An 18,735-nucleotide genomic window follows, 5' to 3' on the forward strand; every position below is an offset into this window, starting at 1 on the left:
ATAACTTCAAACTGCTTAACACAGTGGTCCCCAACCTTGGGCTTCCAGATGTTCTTGGACTACAACTCCCAGAAGCCTTCACCACCACCTCTGCTGGCCAGGATTTCTGGGAGCTGAAGTCCAAGAACATCTGGAGGCCCAAGGTTGGAGATCCCTGGCTTAACATTTCAGCCTGACATGCTGTGAAGGTCAGGAGGCAGCGAGTGTGCCCTCTCCTCTAAGTGAAGTGAATGTCAAAGGAGAGATAGTGAAAAAGAGTGATGTAGGAGGAGGAAGTAAACTTGAAAGGGTTAAAACGGAGGTTTGCTTGTCAGAGGAGGAAGGGTTAAGGGGAGGAGCAATGGATTGACGTGTGGGAAGAGGATATAAAGGAAGGAGCGAGTGAGCAGGATTTCAAGTGGTAACAGGCGCGAAATGAGATTCTAAGGAGGAATCTAAGGCAAAGGAAGTAAAGAACTTGCTGGAGGACTTCCAAAACCTTAAGGTCAGTGATTTACTGCCAGACCCCACACTGAAACAGGGAGGCATCACCATCCAAGAGACCACAGAATGGACAGTGGTGGTGTTCCCACGGGGACACGGTCCTTGGAGGAAGGTGGTACGTCCCGACATGACTTTCAACAAACCTCCGACCGAGAGGGATTGGGCTCGCCACCCCTGCTGTGGGACCATATGCCCCGTGAGAAGTGCCCCCCTTCGGAAGCCCACAGACAAGGAGCGTTTTGGACCGGCTCCCCGGTTTTGAAGCAAGACTATGTAGTAAATCCATATGGACAAGTTGAGAAGAAGTTACATGACTGGGACGTTTTGGAACCTACAGAAGTTATAGTTGATACTCCTTTGTTGCAAGTTAATAAAAATCGTTCTGTTTTAGAACCACAGACTCCTCTCGTTCCTGCTTACGTCGGTGAACCACCTAAAACACTTTACGAACCTTTTGACACATGCTCTTATTTAGTTATCCTTTCTGAGGACTGAAATAATAAATTAACTCATTTTGAGCATGTACTGTATATTTTCAGTAAATTTACAAATGTTAATTTAATAGACACCTATGATATACCTGTCGGAGTATTACCTTTAATAATAATCTTAGAACTGCAGAGCTGAATGGAATTCTATGCATCATCGAGTCCAGTTCCTGTCAAGGAGGCACAGTGGGGAATTGAACTCCCAGCCTCTGGCTGCCTAAATCACTGAGCTATCTAGCAGCTCTTGTTCCAGTGCTCCATCCCTAACAGGCCTGCTTATCAGTGACATCTACACAGGTTCCATATGCCAGATGCATTAACAACAAATGCCCTTTGCTAGAGGGAACACAGAAATGGAAACAGGAGGGAGGAACATTGCCCCTCTCCTGAATGCGTGGCTCATTGAAGCAACTGCTTCATTCCTGTTATTTCATGCGAAGATGCAGAAAGAACAATGAGAATATGGATTATACTCTGACCACTAGATGTCACTGTTGCCCTATGCATACAGGCAGGTTTTCCACATATGCATTCCTAAGTAAAGCTGTGTGAAAAAAATCACTTCATCAATTAAAAAAAAGATTTATGTGATTCCACACCTCTTAGATTAAACAAAGAACTGGAGGCAAGTGTGATCAGATTTTTTTTCCTTTTTTCAGACCAGCAGAGCATTGGGGGGGGGATATATACAACACTTAAATGAATTAAAAGTGCCCCTGTTCCAAAACTGCTTGTAAACCCATTTTAATCAATAGTAGGCATGCATCAATTTGAATAACTCATTGTTCTTGCTTTAAAAATAAAATGTGCAGGAAAGTAATATGGGATGGAGTTGGGGATGAGAAATTTAGGATTTCTGTGGAAAGGAATTTGACAGCTCTGCTTATCAGGGCCATATGTAGAATGGGGCAGGTGGGGCTTTGCCTTAGGGCACCAGATTTAGAGGGCAAACCCAGAGTTCAGGGATGGGCCTAACAGCCTGATCTACTAGCATAGGATAAGGCCAAGATACACCTGGCTGCCAGGAGGAGAAGGTAACAAAAATGTCAATTATGCCAGGGCTAGATAGTGGAGGGTGTGTCTACTCAGGGTTCAGTAAGACAGACCTCTAGCCTGTACCATCCATTTAATAATATACTGTATATGGTATGCAAAGCTAGCTATCTCTTAAAAACATCTCTGATGTGTTTTTGCAGATCTGACAATGCTGCTGATCCCCTTCTGGAGAAGGGAGATGTTGGCAAGGTGATCAGTACTGTAAATACCACTTGTATTATTTTCACAGCCATTTCACAATGTGAAAATAATACTGAGTTGATTTGGAAGTACATTTTGTGCTGTTTACTCTCGGTGTGGTAATTGCTAGCTACAGCTCTGCATCTTATCACTACTCCAAAAAAATTCACAAGGAAAAAAACCTCTTGCTTGTTGTAAGTTTAATATTTGAGGGAATTTTTTTTCCAAAACAGTTAACGGAATATTTGTACCTGTGGAAGGATTACTGCTGTGAAAAATGAGGGCCGGCTGTGACACAAGCCAAAATATGTTTCCACTAATGGGGAGATTTGCTTCCTATCGTTTCATTCCGGTAGAAGGGCTATGATGTGTGTGTGTTCAATGAGAAGATACTACTTAACTGTTTCTTCATTTCTCGATGGAGGATCAAATCTCTGCTGTGGCAGAGTCTTCAGCAGTTTGCACAGTTGTGGCCCTTTCTGGACAGGAGATTGCTAACTATACTGGTCCATGGGTTGGTAATCTCTGAGATTGACTACTACTATTCTCTCTACGTGGGGCTGCCTTTGAAGGCAACATGGAACCTTCAGGAGGTGCAAAATGCAGCAGCTAGGTTTGTATCGGGAGCACTGAAGTACAGTCATATGTCCCCAATCCTGGCATGCCTGCATTGACTTCCTGTTTGCTTCTGTGCCAGATTCAAAGTGTTGGTGCTAACGTACAAGGTCCTTAACAGTTTGGGACCTTGTTACCTGTTGGAGCATTTCTCCTTAAGATTGTCTATCCTGGCTACCCAGTCTATCTAGCCACCCCTAGAGAGGCCCAGAAAACTACTACCAGGAACCAGGCCTTCTCAGTGGTGGCCACAATACTATGGAACATGTTGCCTGCTGATATATGTCAGGCTCCTTTCCTTCTGACCCTCAGGAAACATGTCAAATCTGTGCTTTCCAAAGAAGCCATTAGGAACATTCTCCCCCTTTGACAATCTCACAGATCTAAGAGTTTGAAGTTGGATTTGGTTTGCTGCTCCCTCTGGGTTTCTTTTCATTAGTTTTTAGTGCAGTATTGCCTCGACTTATGAACTCAATCTGTATTGGAATGGTGTTCGTAAGTCAAAACGTTCATAAGTTGAAGCACCATTTCCCATAGGAATACATTGGAAACCAATTAATCCATTCCGGCCGAAGGAAAAACATCATCAAATAAATAAATAAATAAATAAATAAATAAATAAATAAATAAATAAATAAATAAATAAATAAATAAATAAATAAATAAATAAATAAATAACCACCCAGCATAGTGCTTTGTCACTAGATGGGCGGGATAGAAATGTAATAAATAAAATAAATTTTAGTTTCAGTCCAACCATTGGCATCTGTAAAAGAACACTCAACAAGTAAACAACTGTAGCATCAGACATAAAAAGAAATGCACCTACAGCCAATGTGGTGTAATAGGGTGTCAGACTAGGATTCAGGAGACCTGAGTTCAAATATCTGCTCAGCCATGAAAACTCGTTGAGTAATGCCAGTGGTAAAATCCTTAAACACTCGCATACCTTGGGAATCATATTCAGGTCACCCTTAGTGGGATGGGTTTCTAATTTGAGAAAAGCTGAATTAACTGATAATGGTTGATACTTAACAGATGTACAATATATTCCACCATAGCGGTAAAAATTGCGATTTATGTGCCTCATCAGGCTGCTGTCCAGGTTCTAAGCGTTGATGAGCAACTGCAAGGCTTCTGTACTCCTTTCATATGGCTCTTTGAAATGCACCGTGCAACTTTCCAAATGGAGGATTCTTCAATCAGAAGGTTGTTCTCTGAAAACCTTTTAAAGGGAGAACTGTCCTCTATGCAGGAGGACACTTGGCCACCATACTCAGCTATTCAAACTAGGGTTTAAAATGAATGAGCCCAATAAAACCAGATAGACCTAATCATCATGTCCACAGTCCTGATATGCAGAAAATACTGAAACCTCCCCCCCCATATGAACAGAAACTCACTGAGAAGCCATAGCCTCTATTTTTGCAGATTTCAGCAGATCTTGTAGACTTAATTCAAGATTTTTGGACTAAAGAGTTGCACATCTTGAGACCTGTACTAATGAGGAGAAGTTTGCTCCCATATACGACTCTACTTGCTTTCAGTCAGTGAGGCTCTCCTATATGACTTCCTCTTCTCAGGAGAAGTGAGTTATGAGTAGAAAATGGGTGGAACCATACATATGGAACATTGTCCTCATAGAGGGTCCTACATCAGTTGTCACAGGTGGCTTTTGGGTGTGCATGTGTAAATTCCTTTTGTATTGAGCTTCACTGAAGATTGTCCAGGTAAATGTCTCCTCGAATAATAGATCTTGTAATCTGCTCTATAGTGGAGCCCTTTGTATCCCTGATCTCCAAGTCCTCCAGAACAGGTGCTGGGGCCAGGACTGGGTGTGGACCGGGGTCCAGGGTCTAGACACCCCTTATTCATGAGGCTTGCATCTGTTTCCACAGCCCCATCCTGTTATTTTTTCCATAGAAAAAAGGATTGCTTAAAAAATCTTGTGTATATAGCATTTTGGGAACACCCATGGCATAGCTATATCTGTCTGTAGATTTCCCAGTTTCTGAGGAATGTTCAAAACAGGAATGAATTTTCCTCCATAACCCTTGGAGGGCATCATGGGATTTTCTAAGCCAAAAGTTTTAAAATAAAATTTTAGAAATTCAGATTAGAGGGGGCCCATGGGTGCTTGGCTACCACATTTGGGCTGTGTATGTGTGTGTGGGGGGGCAAATGTCGCCCGTCCCATTGGCAGATAGAAACATATGGGTTTTACACGTTCTTCTATTATTGGATATCTTTTTGTTCCCTTTCTGTTAGGAACTGATCCTTTGATGCACACATTCATTTATAAAAATACTTCTCTCTCTCTCTCTCTCTCTCTCTCTCTCTCTCTGTGTGTGTGTGTGTGTGTGTGTCTCACGCACGCACACACACACACACACACACACACACACACACACAGAGGGAGAGAGAGAGAGAGAACTGTGTGTGTGCACTGTTAGTTGTCTGTGCAGGGCTTTTGCTATGTGTAGAGAAGTGACAAGAATAGCTGGCATGAGTCTTCCTCCAAAATCCTGAGATATTCAGGCCTTCCTTCAACAAACACTATCTGTGATGAAGATGAGTACTTGACACTCTCATCATGTTAAAACAGAGCAGATAATTTCTTTTCTCTGTGTCCACCTGAGTGAGCAAAAAGGTCAAGGATAATGAAAGCTGCTAATTAGAAAGCATCTGGCTATTCGGGCGAGCTACTTCCCTAATGCATACAATACTTTTAATGATGTTCTTGTTCAATAGTATTTGGCTGATTTACTACAATATAATAATAAGCTTGTTGTGCCACTGCCAAGTTGTAGCAGATGTTTGGAGCTTTGTGATAGGATTCCCTGCAGAAGAGAAAGTAGTCACCTTGATTCAGGGTTCATTTTAAGTGCAGTTCAGCTTTCTTGCAGCCGTACAGCATCCTTTCTCTTATGCGGTACCCCAAACAAAAGGCAGTACGCCAAGCAAGATCTTACTGTAGTGATTATCTACAGACCAGACTTATAAATGTTCATTAATGAGGTGCTGGTTGTGTTCCTGGCTGCATACCTGAATGCACAAGCACCCAGGAATATGGTCAGCACCTCATTAATGAGCTATGTCCCAGCCTGTATACAATCACTACAGAAGATCTTGCATTCACAAGTGTTAGTTTGCCATTTCTGCATCTTCCCGTATATGTCTCTGCAGTAGGGTTCAAGCCACTGTGTCTCGTAGTTTTGGTCAGCCCAGATGGCTCATCTGTCCAGTTGTGGGTGTGAAATACAGAAAATATATCAGTTCCCTGCATGTTACCATACTTAATTAAAGGAAATGATACTGATTTATATGCGAAAACTGTTAATGGACTATATCTAACCTACTTTCGTCTGTATGAACAGGCATTCCCTTCTGGTTATGATTAAGAAGTACTCTTGTTCTGCTTGCTGACTTCTGCAGAACTTGGAAAATGTTTCCTCAAAACAGCTTCTTCAGCCCAGTTTTTCTTCCTCTTGCATTTCTGCAAATGGCACTTCATTCTTCAAATTCTAGGTAACTTTTGATATGACTAATCCTCTTCCTAGTGAAGCAATGGATTTCCAGGCTGTAGACAAGGAAGAGGCATTTCAAACATTTCTCCTTCTTTAGCCTCCTAGTCAGTGGATATTCTGTTAGTACGTTGCTCCTTTGATGAATAGGCATTTGATATTTGCCTCTAGTTCTAAATTAATGAATAATTTAATTTATAATCTTAAAACCACCAGGTTTGAAGAGAGTCTATGGATCTTCAAATCCAGCCCTTGTCAAGGAGGCACAGGGGGGAATTGAACTCCCAACCTCTGGCTGTAGAGCCAGATATAGTCCAGCAAACTCTGCTTATAGACATCTGATCCACCTACATGTAAGAGCTTTAAATGGTACATTTTTTACTACAGTTCCCAGAATCTCATAATAATATGGCTACTTGTAGTCCAGAAAAGTAACATTTTCAAGTCATTCTTGCAATCTGTTGGATTTGCAACCTTAAATGCTGTCTGTGGTTTGAGTGAGTGGCAGGGACTTTTCTGGCCTGTGGTGATTGTGTATCCATCCAGCACTAACCAATCATTCTTTACAGCTTTTGAATTCAAAGAGAGTGCATCTTTGCTGAGTATTTTATCCTTCTCTTTCATCAGTTGGTGGCAGATGTTTGTTGCTGTTGATCTGTTTCATTAGTTGAGAATGTGTGCAGTAAAAACAGGTCTTTAATTTCAAGCAACGGTAAGTAAACAAAGGCACGGGTTTTTTAAAATTCTTTCTCCTGCAAATGTCTCAGAATGAGTTATTGAGTCACTCTTCATAAATGCCAACTAATGAGAAAGGAGTGGGCTCTGGGGAACTTTGTAGTTATTCTCCTCTGTGAATCTCTGTACTTCTTTTGCATGGCAAAATATGATTTTACCAGATTCAAAATTTGGCAACAGAGTAATCACTCAGGAGTTCTAAATTTGCAAATTTTAATGAGTTGTCTTTATTGTAAGATCTTATCCATAGTGAAAGGGGGAAATTTTTAAAAAGAAGATCAGATCTGGAGAGTAAATGTATTGTTCTCTGCAATGTTGAACTTTTTCTGTAATAGAGTTACTAAAACATTGAAATCCATATTCATATCTGAAACTAATCTTTCAACTGCATCAGATTTTTAAGTACATCTCCCAGCTGGCTCTTATGAATTCTTTCTTCCCCACCCCCCATGATGTTGATAGAAAACTGAGCTAGAAGGAAATGCATTTTCCTTCCAGCTCAGTTTTCTATCAACATTCCGATAATCCTCCTAGATGGCTCTTTCCAGTTCCAATTAAATAAATTAGAAGTAGCAGTAAAGGACAGTTTGCTCATAAGCTGAGTGTTTCTTAATTACCCACACATGATTTTTTTTTAAATTGTTGCTGCTGGTTATTTCTGTAAATGCTTTATTTGAAAAATCTCTGCCTCCAATCCGTGCACAAATGAAATAATGGTGTCACTTTGGGAGATGCATCACTTAGTAACATATTGAGAGGAGGAGGTGGAAGAGATTGTTGAGTCATTGTGTATTGGGGAATAGTACACTGTTTGTTCTGTTGTTTTTCAAGACAACTGAAAGGCAGGCAACAATAAGCACATATTTCCAGACAAGTGCCTTGCAACTCTCAGCCCACACAACCTTGAATCCTTCTGGAATCTGATTATTTCTGACGCAGTTATAGTCACCCTTCATAAAAATTGAACACTCTGGAGAAGGAAGGAAAAAACATTAATGTTTAGCTATTGGTTGCAAGTATTTTGTCTGAAGGCCATACAGAAAATGAACCTCGGGAAAAATTGAGGACAGGAAATGCAGTCATGGTACTTTAACTGACCTTTTAAACTAGCTTGAGCTTTAACAAAGGAAAACCCACATCTCTATCAATCCCTTTAGGAGCAGGAGCTGGCCTGTTTAATAGGATATATTCATACAGCAGTACAATGTGCAGACAACCAGAGGTGTTCTGGGCTAAAGCTCCCAGAATGCCCATTGTCTTCCTAGGAGTGGAATGTTCTAGGGCAGTGTTGGCAAACCTATGGCACATGCGCCACAGCTGGCATGCAGAGCCCTTTCTTGCGGGTACGCGAGCCATAAGTCGCTGGATCGCTATTCCCCCCCTCCGCTGCCAAACCTCAAGAGCTGGAGCTTCGACGGGCGGTGGGCCAGGATCTGGAGCAGCTGGTGCTGGCGGTGGATCCAGAGTGGGGTCTCGAGGCACCTCCGTGCCCAGGATCCCTCCTTCTGCCACCACTTCCAGTTCTGCCAACGCCACGTCCGATTCCTCCACCACTGTTGCCACGGCCTGCCAAGGGGTGTCCCCCCCTCCAGTTTGGGCACTTGGGCCCAAAAAGGTTCACCACCACTGTTTTAGGGGTTGTACTCTTCAAAATGGAAGTTTGACAAATTCTACAGACATCTATGGAGGAAATCGTAGCTCAGCAACAGAGACAAAAGACAAAAGTTCAATCCCTGGCATCTCTAGTTTTTTTTTTTTAAAGCAATCAGCAGTTAATGCAAAAGGCTTTTGACTACCATCCTGGAGAACCATTCTAGATTAAACAGTACACTTTTAGGAGAACCACCAGTCTGACCTGGTATCAAAACTTGGGAAGGTTATATTTTAGGACTTTAACTCTCAGAACCCCTTAGCCAGCACAGCCGTTTTCTGAAGATTGTCCATATGTTGGCGGGCAGTGGTGATGGAGTGGCTGCTACAAGAGCCATGCTTTCTCTACTGCAGAAGCTACATCTTCTTTGATGTCTGGCAGCCAAGGAAAGATGGCACCAGAGATGACAGGAGATAAGAGATGGTGTTGATCTCTGTGATACCTTTTTCAGAGGTGGGGCATTATCAGGATTAGGAGAAGAGGCATATCTACATCTTGTGTATGTATGTAGATCTCCCTGGCTTCCTGTACAAAGGCAGATAAATAAGGAAACATAGAATCATATAATAACTGAATTGGAAGGGGCCTATTAGGCCATTGACCCCAACCCCCTGCTCAAGGCAGGAATCTAAATCAAAGCAGGTCTGACAGATGGTTGATCAATTTTGTCTTGAATGCCTCCAGCACTGGATCTAAAATAGCATTGATTTTTCTCTTATTCTACACCATCTCTAAAAGCTTGGCTGGAGAAATGTAGATCTCTTATAAATTGCAATAAACACATAAGTGAAGGCTGACTTTTTTTTCCAGACTTCATGGGAATGAGCAGCAATTCTGTTATTGTTGTTGTGTGCCATCAAGTCACCTCTCACCTATGGTAATCCTATCAATGAGACACCTCCATATTGTCCTGTCTTCAGCTGCCCTGCTCAGGTCTTTTTAATGCAAACCTGCGACTTCCTTTAGGGAATTAGTCCAGTAAGCAGTGAAATGATAGAATTCCTGCATTCCTGTGCTCAGGAGAGCCGAAGACCATCTCCCTTCTACAGGTTACTGTGTGAGAGACAGTGGGATTGTGGTTGGGCCGCTGTCAGCTGACATCCTTTTTCCGGTTGCCCGGAGTGTTGGGGAGGAGGTGTGGTGTTAGTCTACAAGGATTCCTTCCACTTTTCCAGACTCCCTGTCCCCTTGGGAAGTGGTCTAGAGCAGCGGTCCCCAACCTTTTTCAGACCACAGACTGGTTGGGAGTGCGGGCTCTGTGCATGGAGGGGGGCAGGGGCACCCCCGTGCTTACGGGTGGCCATGTCACATTCACAGGTGTCTGTGTCGTGCTTGCGGAACGGCATGTCACACTTGCGGGGTGGGTATGCCGTGCTTCTGGAGGGGTGTGTCACTCTTTTGCGCATGCCCACAAGCGTGACACACCCACCTGCAAGCGCAACATGTCCACCCTGTGAGTATGACACCCCCATCCACAAGCATGACATACCCACCAACAAGCGTGACACGCCCATCGTGCATTGGGGGGGGAGATCAATGTCTGGGGCCCAGTTCAAGGAAACCCACGGACTGGCACCATTGGGGGCCCCTGGTCTAGAGGGCCTGTATTGTGTGTTGCTCTCAAGAGACAGACTGGGGATTCTGTTGCTGTACCACCCACCCTGCTGCCTACCAACAGTCTCTCTACGTGAGCTGACGGAGGTGATCTCGGATCTGGTGGTGAGGACCCCCAGACGTTTGGTACTGGGGGACCTCAACCTCTATGCCGAGGCCACCTTAACAGGGGAAGCTCAGGACTTCATGGCTGTAGGGTCACGAAATGAGAAGGCTGATAGGCTAGGTGATCACCAGATGATTAAGAAAGCAAATAGTCTTAAAGAGAGAAGTTAAAGAAGTCAGCCACACACACAAGGATGTCTGCCAGCAGTGCTCCTGATGGGGGATAGTCTTAGAAGAATAAGAATAAGATGACTGCCCTGCCCCAGGAGGACTGTGTTTTATTAACCTTACAAGCTCACAGATAGTTGACAGTATACATATAGTTGACAAAGTTCAAATAGGACAGTGGTTACATAATTCCGTTAAGATTGGCCCAAAGAAAGGCTTTGAAGTTAGCTCCCTATCACTATGAGAAAGAGGAAGAATGGGTAGCCATGTCTCTCAGAAGCAGCTGCATCTTGTTAGGAGAGTATGTCTTCACTACAACGACAATGTGGCTTAGCAACTTTGGTGATGGCACTCCCACACATGGCACCATGACAACCATGGGGCTGTCTCAACATGTCATCGGCCCGACTCATGAGAAAGGCCATACACCTGACCTAGTATTCTCTGTCTCTTTTTTTAATATTTATTTTTTAACAACTAAGAATAGTGTAGGGAATACAAAAGGTAAAAGGAAGTGAGGGGAAAGGGAAAGGGTTATGGGGATAGGAGAACACAAAGTATGCAATAATCCAATCCATTCATATTTCAATAACATATCAACATTCTGCTTTTTTTTTTTTTTTTACAATTTGATTACCCTGCAGCTATCAACTTACAGTTATGTTTTAGTTTACATCTACGTTACTCCATCACTATCAGGAAGTCGAAGCCATTTGTAAAATAAAATAATCGTTCAATTTCCTTTTGAACTGGACAGTCATTTAGCACGTCTGAAATAATATCCATTTCTGTCGCTTTCCATATTTTCTCAGTAAGCTCCTCTTGTTTCCGTAACTCCGCTTTCTTCCAATTTTTGGAAGAGAAGGATGAATTCAGGACAGCAGTCCAATTTTAACATAACATTTTCTGACTGTAGTAGCTAAATAGCTCACTGGGTAACTCTTTATCCCATCTATGTTACCTGGTATCGTACTCAATAAAAGCAGTTTTTGAGTTAGTAGCTTCATTTAACTGTTTAACATCTGATAACTTCTCTTTCATCCGATCTTCTATCTGGCTAAGATGTTCATTTACTTGCTGAAATCCTGCTGTTATCTTTTGCATGGCAATCTGCCATGCTTTGTCTGATTTTTGTGCCACTATTCCCAAATTTTGAGATTGGGCAGACAAAGTCCCCGACATTTGATATTTTAATTTTTTTGAGACCATTTTGATCTTTCCAATGAGTAGGGTCTGTATAAATAATACTATATCCTTCACCAAAGTGGCCAACCCTCAAATATCTTTCCAAAGTTTCCACTATTTTATCAACAAACCAAACCAAATCATAAACCTCCCCTAGGTTCTTCCTCCCATCCTTACACAGATATCATAATATATAAATCTACTTTTAGCCCAACAATTTATTTATTTATTTATTATTTATTTATTAATTGGACTTATATACCGCCCCATAGTGCTACAAGCACTCTCTGGGCGGTTTACAATTTTTTAATTATACAGGCTACACATTGCCCCCCCCCCAGCAAGCTGGGTACTCATTTTACCGACCTTGGAAGGATGGAAGGCTGAGTCAACCTTGAGCCGGCTACCTGGGATTTGAACCCCAGGTCGTGAGCACAGTTTTAGCTGCAGTACAGCGTTTTAATTTAAAATACAACCATGGCAAAAATATCCCCTTTTCTCTAGAAACCTAACAAAATTCTAATATCAGAGTCCCACATAGTCCAGCCAAAGAAAATACAGACTAAACAGCAGTCACAGGGGGGCAGTCTCTCCAATAGATGTCCTTATAATCCATCTAATGTTCTTTCCATTAATCCAAAGATTCAATTAAAAAAACTCCAGTCCTGGTTTTCCTAGCTCCTCAGTCCAGTCACCCACATTGTCTCGATGATGATTCTCAGTCTATTTTCTTGCTTCTAAAAGCTTATTCCTTCTTCTTCAAAAATCTAACAAGTTTCTATTATCAGTGTCCCGTACTGTCTAGGGAGAAAGGTCCAGGCTAAACAGCATTCACAAAATTTCAGTCTCTTAAATTTTGTCCAGTGGTATTTCACTCTGGGATTTTTTTCAGAAACAATTTTTTTTCCATCTCACTGTCTCTCTTTAGGCCTTGAACCAGCCTGCTGTTTAAGAGTCAGTTTCATTTTTGAAGAAGCAGGCTGGTAAGCAAAACTCGCCGCTCCTTGTTTTCTTTCGGCCAAATATTTTCACTCTGATTTCTTTTTCAGCTTAATGGGGTTGTTCATAAATCAAAGGCTTCAACTTACTTTGTTGTTGCATATTTTCAACACCATATTGCTTGTTCTCCTCTCCTCGGGGGGGGGGCTTGCTCACAGCTCACTGCCAAATGGCTCCCACATCCGATCTGTGCTCGGGTGAATTTTCAGAGGGAAAAAATACCGGGTTGCTGCCGGTTGACCTATTATTCTCAACTGGATGGGGGGATGGTGATCCAGGTGTGGTGGGTTTATCTTTGACCCCGTTGTCATGGTCAGACCACTTCTTGGTAAAGCTTAGACTCTCTGCCACTACTACCCTCTGCAGGGATGGGGGATCAATTAAAATGATTGCCCCTGGAGACTTATGGATCCTGAAGGATTCCTGAATGCTCTAGGGGAGTTTCCAACTGACATGGTCAGTGCTCCTGTCGAAAACCAGGTCGCTTTGTGGTACAAGGAGATGGCCCGGGGGGTTGACACAATCGTGCCTAGGTGCCCTCTCGCTGCCCACAGAGCCTATATGCCTCATGGTGCACAGAAGAGCTTCTGGCTATGAAATGGTTGGGGAGACGGCTTGAGCACAGATGGAGGATATATTGCTGCAACTATGACCAAACACAGCTTAGAGCCCATTATCAGGCCTACTCTGTGGTGATACGGCTGGTGAAACACCAGCATTTCTTCAGCCATATTGCTTCCTCAGTGTGTCGTCCAGCAGAACTATTTTGAGTGGTCCAGGACCTTCTTCAGCCTAATGGTTCAGTGGAGGTCCCAGACTGCTTAGTGGCTCGCTGTAACAAATTTGTTACACACTTTGAGGGAAAAATTGCTCAGATTTGCAAAGAGTCGGACTCCACTGTTGATGCAGAGCCTATGGTTGTTTCCAGTGCTCTGGACTTATGTCATAATTTATTGAATGAGTTTCAGTTGTTATGACCCAAGGATGTGGACAGGGTGCTTGGATCGGTTTGCACCACCACTATGCGACTCACACCTGGATACTGGAGGTCTTCACCTCCTCATTAAGAGAGTGAGTAGTCCCCACCCCATTAAAGGAGGCAGTGATTCACCCACTCTTAAAAAAACCTAATCTGGACCCAGGTCTAGTGAGCAACTACCGACCAGTAGTGAACCTCCTTTTTCTGGGCAAGATGTTGGAACATGTGGTGTCTGAGCAGCTCCAGGCTCTCCTGGTTGAAACAGACTATCTAGATCCATTTCAATTGGGTTTCAGGCTGGGTTATGGGACAGAGACTGCCTTGGTCACCCTGTTTGATGACCTTTGCCGGGAAAAAGACAGGGGGAATGCATCCCTGTTGATTCTCCTGGACCTCTCAGCGGCTTTCAACACCATCAACCATGGTGTCCTTCTAGGCAGATTGGCTGGTGTAGCAACCCCAGACCTACTGGAGTATCCCACCCTGTAGTTATGCTGCCACCAACCATTCGCTCTCCCAAGTCACCCAGGCCAGGAATGGATTTTACTAAACAATAGAACAAGGTTTATTGAAAAAACAAACAGGGTAAATAAAAGGATCAGGTAAATAGGATACTGGAACTTGGTATAGTCCCAATCATACACATACAACAGATTGGTTCCCACGGAACACTTTAAGGTAACGCACAGACCCTGAACCTATCCGTTCTGGCTACCTAGATAGAAACCTGAACCTATCAGGTATGTACTATCTGACGAACAGTTGTACTCAGTCTGACCCACAGACTCCAACTCCACGTCAGCTCTCTTACGAAGGACTTCCCCCAAATATATACAGTACAGCTCCTCCCCCCTGATGTCCCGCCTTCCACTCCCCATAGGATGGAACTTTCCCTCCAAACCCATGACAGACAGGTACCATCAGTGCTGTATGTGACAGCTGGGATGGGAATGGGAGGCACCATTTTACAATGGTTCCGCTCCTACCTGGCTGATTGAGTCCAGAAGATAGTGCTGGAGGACAGTAGCTCTGATACATGGTGGTTGCTTCATGGGGTTCCTCAGGGCTCTATACTGTTCCCCATGTTATTCAATATCTATATGAAACCACTGGGGGAGGTCGTTAGGAGGTTTGGGCTGAGGAGTCACAATATGCTGACGACACCCAGCTCTACTTCTCATTCTCTACCAATCCAGGTGTGGCAGTCACCATTCTGAACTCATGTCTGGACTCGATAATGGAGTGGATGAGGGTCAATAAACTGAGGCTCAATCCAGACAAGTTGGAAGTGCTACTGGTAGGTGCTCACCAGATAGGTTAAAGGACCATTTACTTGCCTTAGATGGGGTTATTATAATATTGCCTATTTTTAATGGTTTTAATGTTTTTAAAGTTTTAATATTGTACGCTGCTCAGAGACCACTGGTGCGGCTAAAAATCTTGTAAATAAACAAATGAATAAATGAATATAAAATAAGAGAATGGCCCATAGCACTTTACACTGTAAGTGGGAATATGCTCCCCCATTATTGTTCTTGTTTGAAAGATTCCTGCATGTAATAAAAAACTACTCTTAGGAGAGGGGCAGGGCGAGCGGCGGGAGCAGCAGGACTTCTCAGGGCTCCAAGAAATACCTACTGTATACAGTGGATCAAGATCCCCTTGAAGAAATCGGAGGCAAGGAAGTGTGGGAGAACACCCCCCCTGAGTCGCAAGGGTTTGAGGGATCATAGGGGGATGGGCTGCAACCCACTCTCTGGGTGATTTCTCTCCCTAGACAGAAGATCCAGCTGGTGCCATCTTTCTGGTGATTTAGCTGCGTAGCATGCCCGAATCAGGAGATTTGGGCATGCAGGAACATTGGTATCACGAAGGAAGTAAGTGATTAACTGAGCTCCAGCCCTGATGGAATATATACAGAGATATAACTAATTAAATAAGAACTATCAACCTGTTAAACATTTTCACAAATGGAATCCCTTTCTAAAGAAAAGGAGAGAAGAAGGAGATGAAGGGCATGGAAGCCCTCTTTTTATGGTAAAGCCTTTCAGGTGGCGAAAAATCCTTGAGAGAGATTGTTAATTGACATGGAGGATCAAAAGAACTAATGTGTAACAGCTCTAGCTGTAACATCGGCAGAGGGGGGAAAAGGGGAGGGGTGGATCATCTGACAAACTTTCAAAGCTTCTTAGCTTTAACCCTCCCAGCCCCCCCCCCAGCCCAAGAGAAGGAAAATAACATTTTAAATGCAGTGTTTAAACTGTCTGGCCACCTGATAACATACAGCTGGAAAGAAGGAAGAATCTTAGACACTAAAAGGAGGGGGAAAAAACAGATCCGGATTCAAACTGAACTTTTGCTTTTAATCCCTCTCACCTTCTAGATTGCTAGGAGGAAGACAGCATAGAAACATTTTTGACTGATTTACTGGGTGTGAAGAACTGGATGCAGCTTATCTTCTCTGACCCCCCCTTACAAGATACTATATTGGATACCTTGTCTGGAATATTTCCAAAGGTGCTGGAAAGAGCCTTGGGCCTTTTTTGTTTTAATCCTGAATTTCTCCCCCCCCCCAAGCCAGCTCTCCCAGACAGGAAGAAATTAGCTTCTTTTCCCTAACAGGTCTTAATCTTGGACACTCTGCTGCTCTCCAGTGGTCAAAATGGGACAAGGCAGCATTTAGTCTGGAACTTTGGTACTCTGAGTACCCCTGGTGTTATTTGGCACAAAATAACAATTAGCTTTTAATTTTGAATACACTACTGCTCTCTGGTGGTCAAGTTATGACAAGATAATAACTGAGATTTATACCTTAGATTAGTGGAGGCAAACCTTTTTTGGCTCGAGTGCCCAAAATGAGGGGGTGAGGAAGAAACCAGTGGCTGCCATGCCGCCCGGAAAGCCAGAACCGGAACAGGAAGTGGCAGTTTCAGGGGGAATCATGGGGATAGACAGGAAGTTAAAGGGGGAATCATGGGGACAGACAGGAAGCTAAAGGGAGAATCATGGGGATGGACAGGAAGTTAAGGGACCCAGAACAGGAAGAGAAAGGGGGAATCCCAGCTGCAGCCACTTCAAAAGATTTGTCAGGTCCCAGAAGAAAGGGCTTCACGTGCCAGCTGTGGCACACATGCCATAGGCTCGCCATCACTGCCTTAGATCCACATAAGCAAATTGAGGAGTTTTATTAAGCTGAATTATATTACGTGTGGGTATTTACCTTAAAATGTAAAACATGTAGCAAATTGAGGATCTAGAATGAATGTGAGATAGTACAATGATTTAAAAAAATTATTTTTTCCTCCCACAAATTGGTAAAATAGATATAAGATGACTACAAGATTGAAAAAGGAAGAATCACCTGGTTCGGCATTGAACCTAACTAAACTCATGAACCAAGATCCTTTCAAAAATGCAATGAAGGATATGCAAACTAATATTATTATACAACTTTCAGAACAAATGCAAGAACTTAGAACAGATTTCAGAGTTGGAATTGAAAGTAACAATCAGAAGATAGACATTTTCACACAGGCACTTGAGAAAGTGGAACAGAGATTAACAGAAGCAGAACAAGAAATATAAAATATTAAAGAAGAAAAAAATAAGGATCAGGAACATCTTCTGATTTTAGAAATGGACAAAGCCTCATATTTCCCTGAATACAGAATGTGGAAGAATGTCACGTTCCTGGGAGTTACAACAGCAAAGTCCAATAAGTCAGTCCAAAGTCAGGAATTCAAGGAATGCAGAGCCGATGTCCAAATACCAAAGCCAACTCACACAATGTAGTCCAGGGTCAGAGTCCAGAGCCAAAACGCACAACGTAGTCCAGGGTCAGAGTCCAGAGAACACGATTCAAGATTGCCAGGAGCATGGATGCAAGCCAGAAGTTTAACTTGTTGCTTCCACGGATTTTCAGCCATCTGAGAGCTGTTTATATAGTAAAACAGCCCCTTGAACTGCTAGAAGCCTTTACATCCTGTCAGTACTCAGGACTAGTTGATCGGATGTTTCTGTGGGTAGCCTTCAAGCGATCATCTGACCTTTTGGTCATAAGTCTTCCCCGAAGCCTGGCCCTCAGCCTGTCTACTGGGGGAGGAGAATCTGAAGGTGATTCAGGTGTTTGTATTTCTAATTGCTCAGCATTCTCCTCAGCCACAGTTAACCCTTCAGGTTCCAGATCTTCGGCTGCACTCATGACAAAGAAGAGCGATCAGAAGACTTAGAGAAATTGATATAGGAAGAATTAGCCACATAAACAGGGATAACCCAGGAAGAGCTGCAACAATCAATAGAGAGAATCTATAGAGCAGAGAATGCTTTCACAAGAAGAAATAAGCTACCAAAGGAAATCCATATAAAGTTTTTGAGAAGGTCAGTGAAAGAGAAAATATTGAAAGTCAACAGAGAAAAAGACATGACAATCAGAGGGACTAAGATCAATATTTTGAAACAGGTGCCTTGGAGCATGTGGAAAAAAAGAAAAGAATACTTCTTCCTTACTAAAATATTAATACCCAAGGGAGTTTTTTTTTAAACTGGGAGACAAGAAGATTTAATCTGAATAGTAAAATGAAGGCCAGGAATTTTATGAAAGAAATGAAACATAAACTGAAGCTGATAGAAGACGACTTACAGTTTTTCAGTGAGAACTCAGAAGAGGAACCAGAAGAAGTAGAACGTAAAGGACAAGTTCTTCACCGAGAAGAACTAGAGGCAAGGATAAAACCAAGGATACAATTAAGTAAAAGCCGTGCAGATGTCTAAACAAATTAAATTACTGTCAGTGAATGTTAAAGGGATGAACTCACCCCAGAAGAGAAAGAAAATTTTTAATAAACTTTTCAAAGCCAGGGTAGAAATTATATCTATTCAAGAGACCCATATTTGGAAGTAGATAAAAAGTTGTTAGAAAACCCTAAATTGGGCAAAGTCTTTAGAGCCTCTGAT

This window comes from Pogona vitticeps, chromosome 1, assembly GCF_051106095.1.
Source record: "Pogona vitticeps strain Pit_001003342236 chromosome 1, PviZW2.1, whole genome shotgun sequence".
Taxonomy (NCBI): Eukaryota; Metazoa; Chordata; class Lepidosauria; order Squamata; family Agamidae; genus Pogona; species Pogona vitticeps.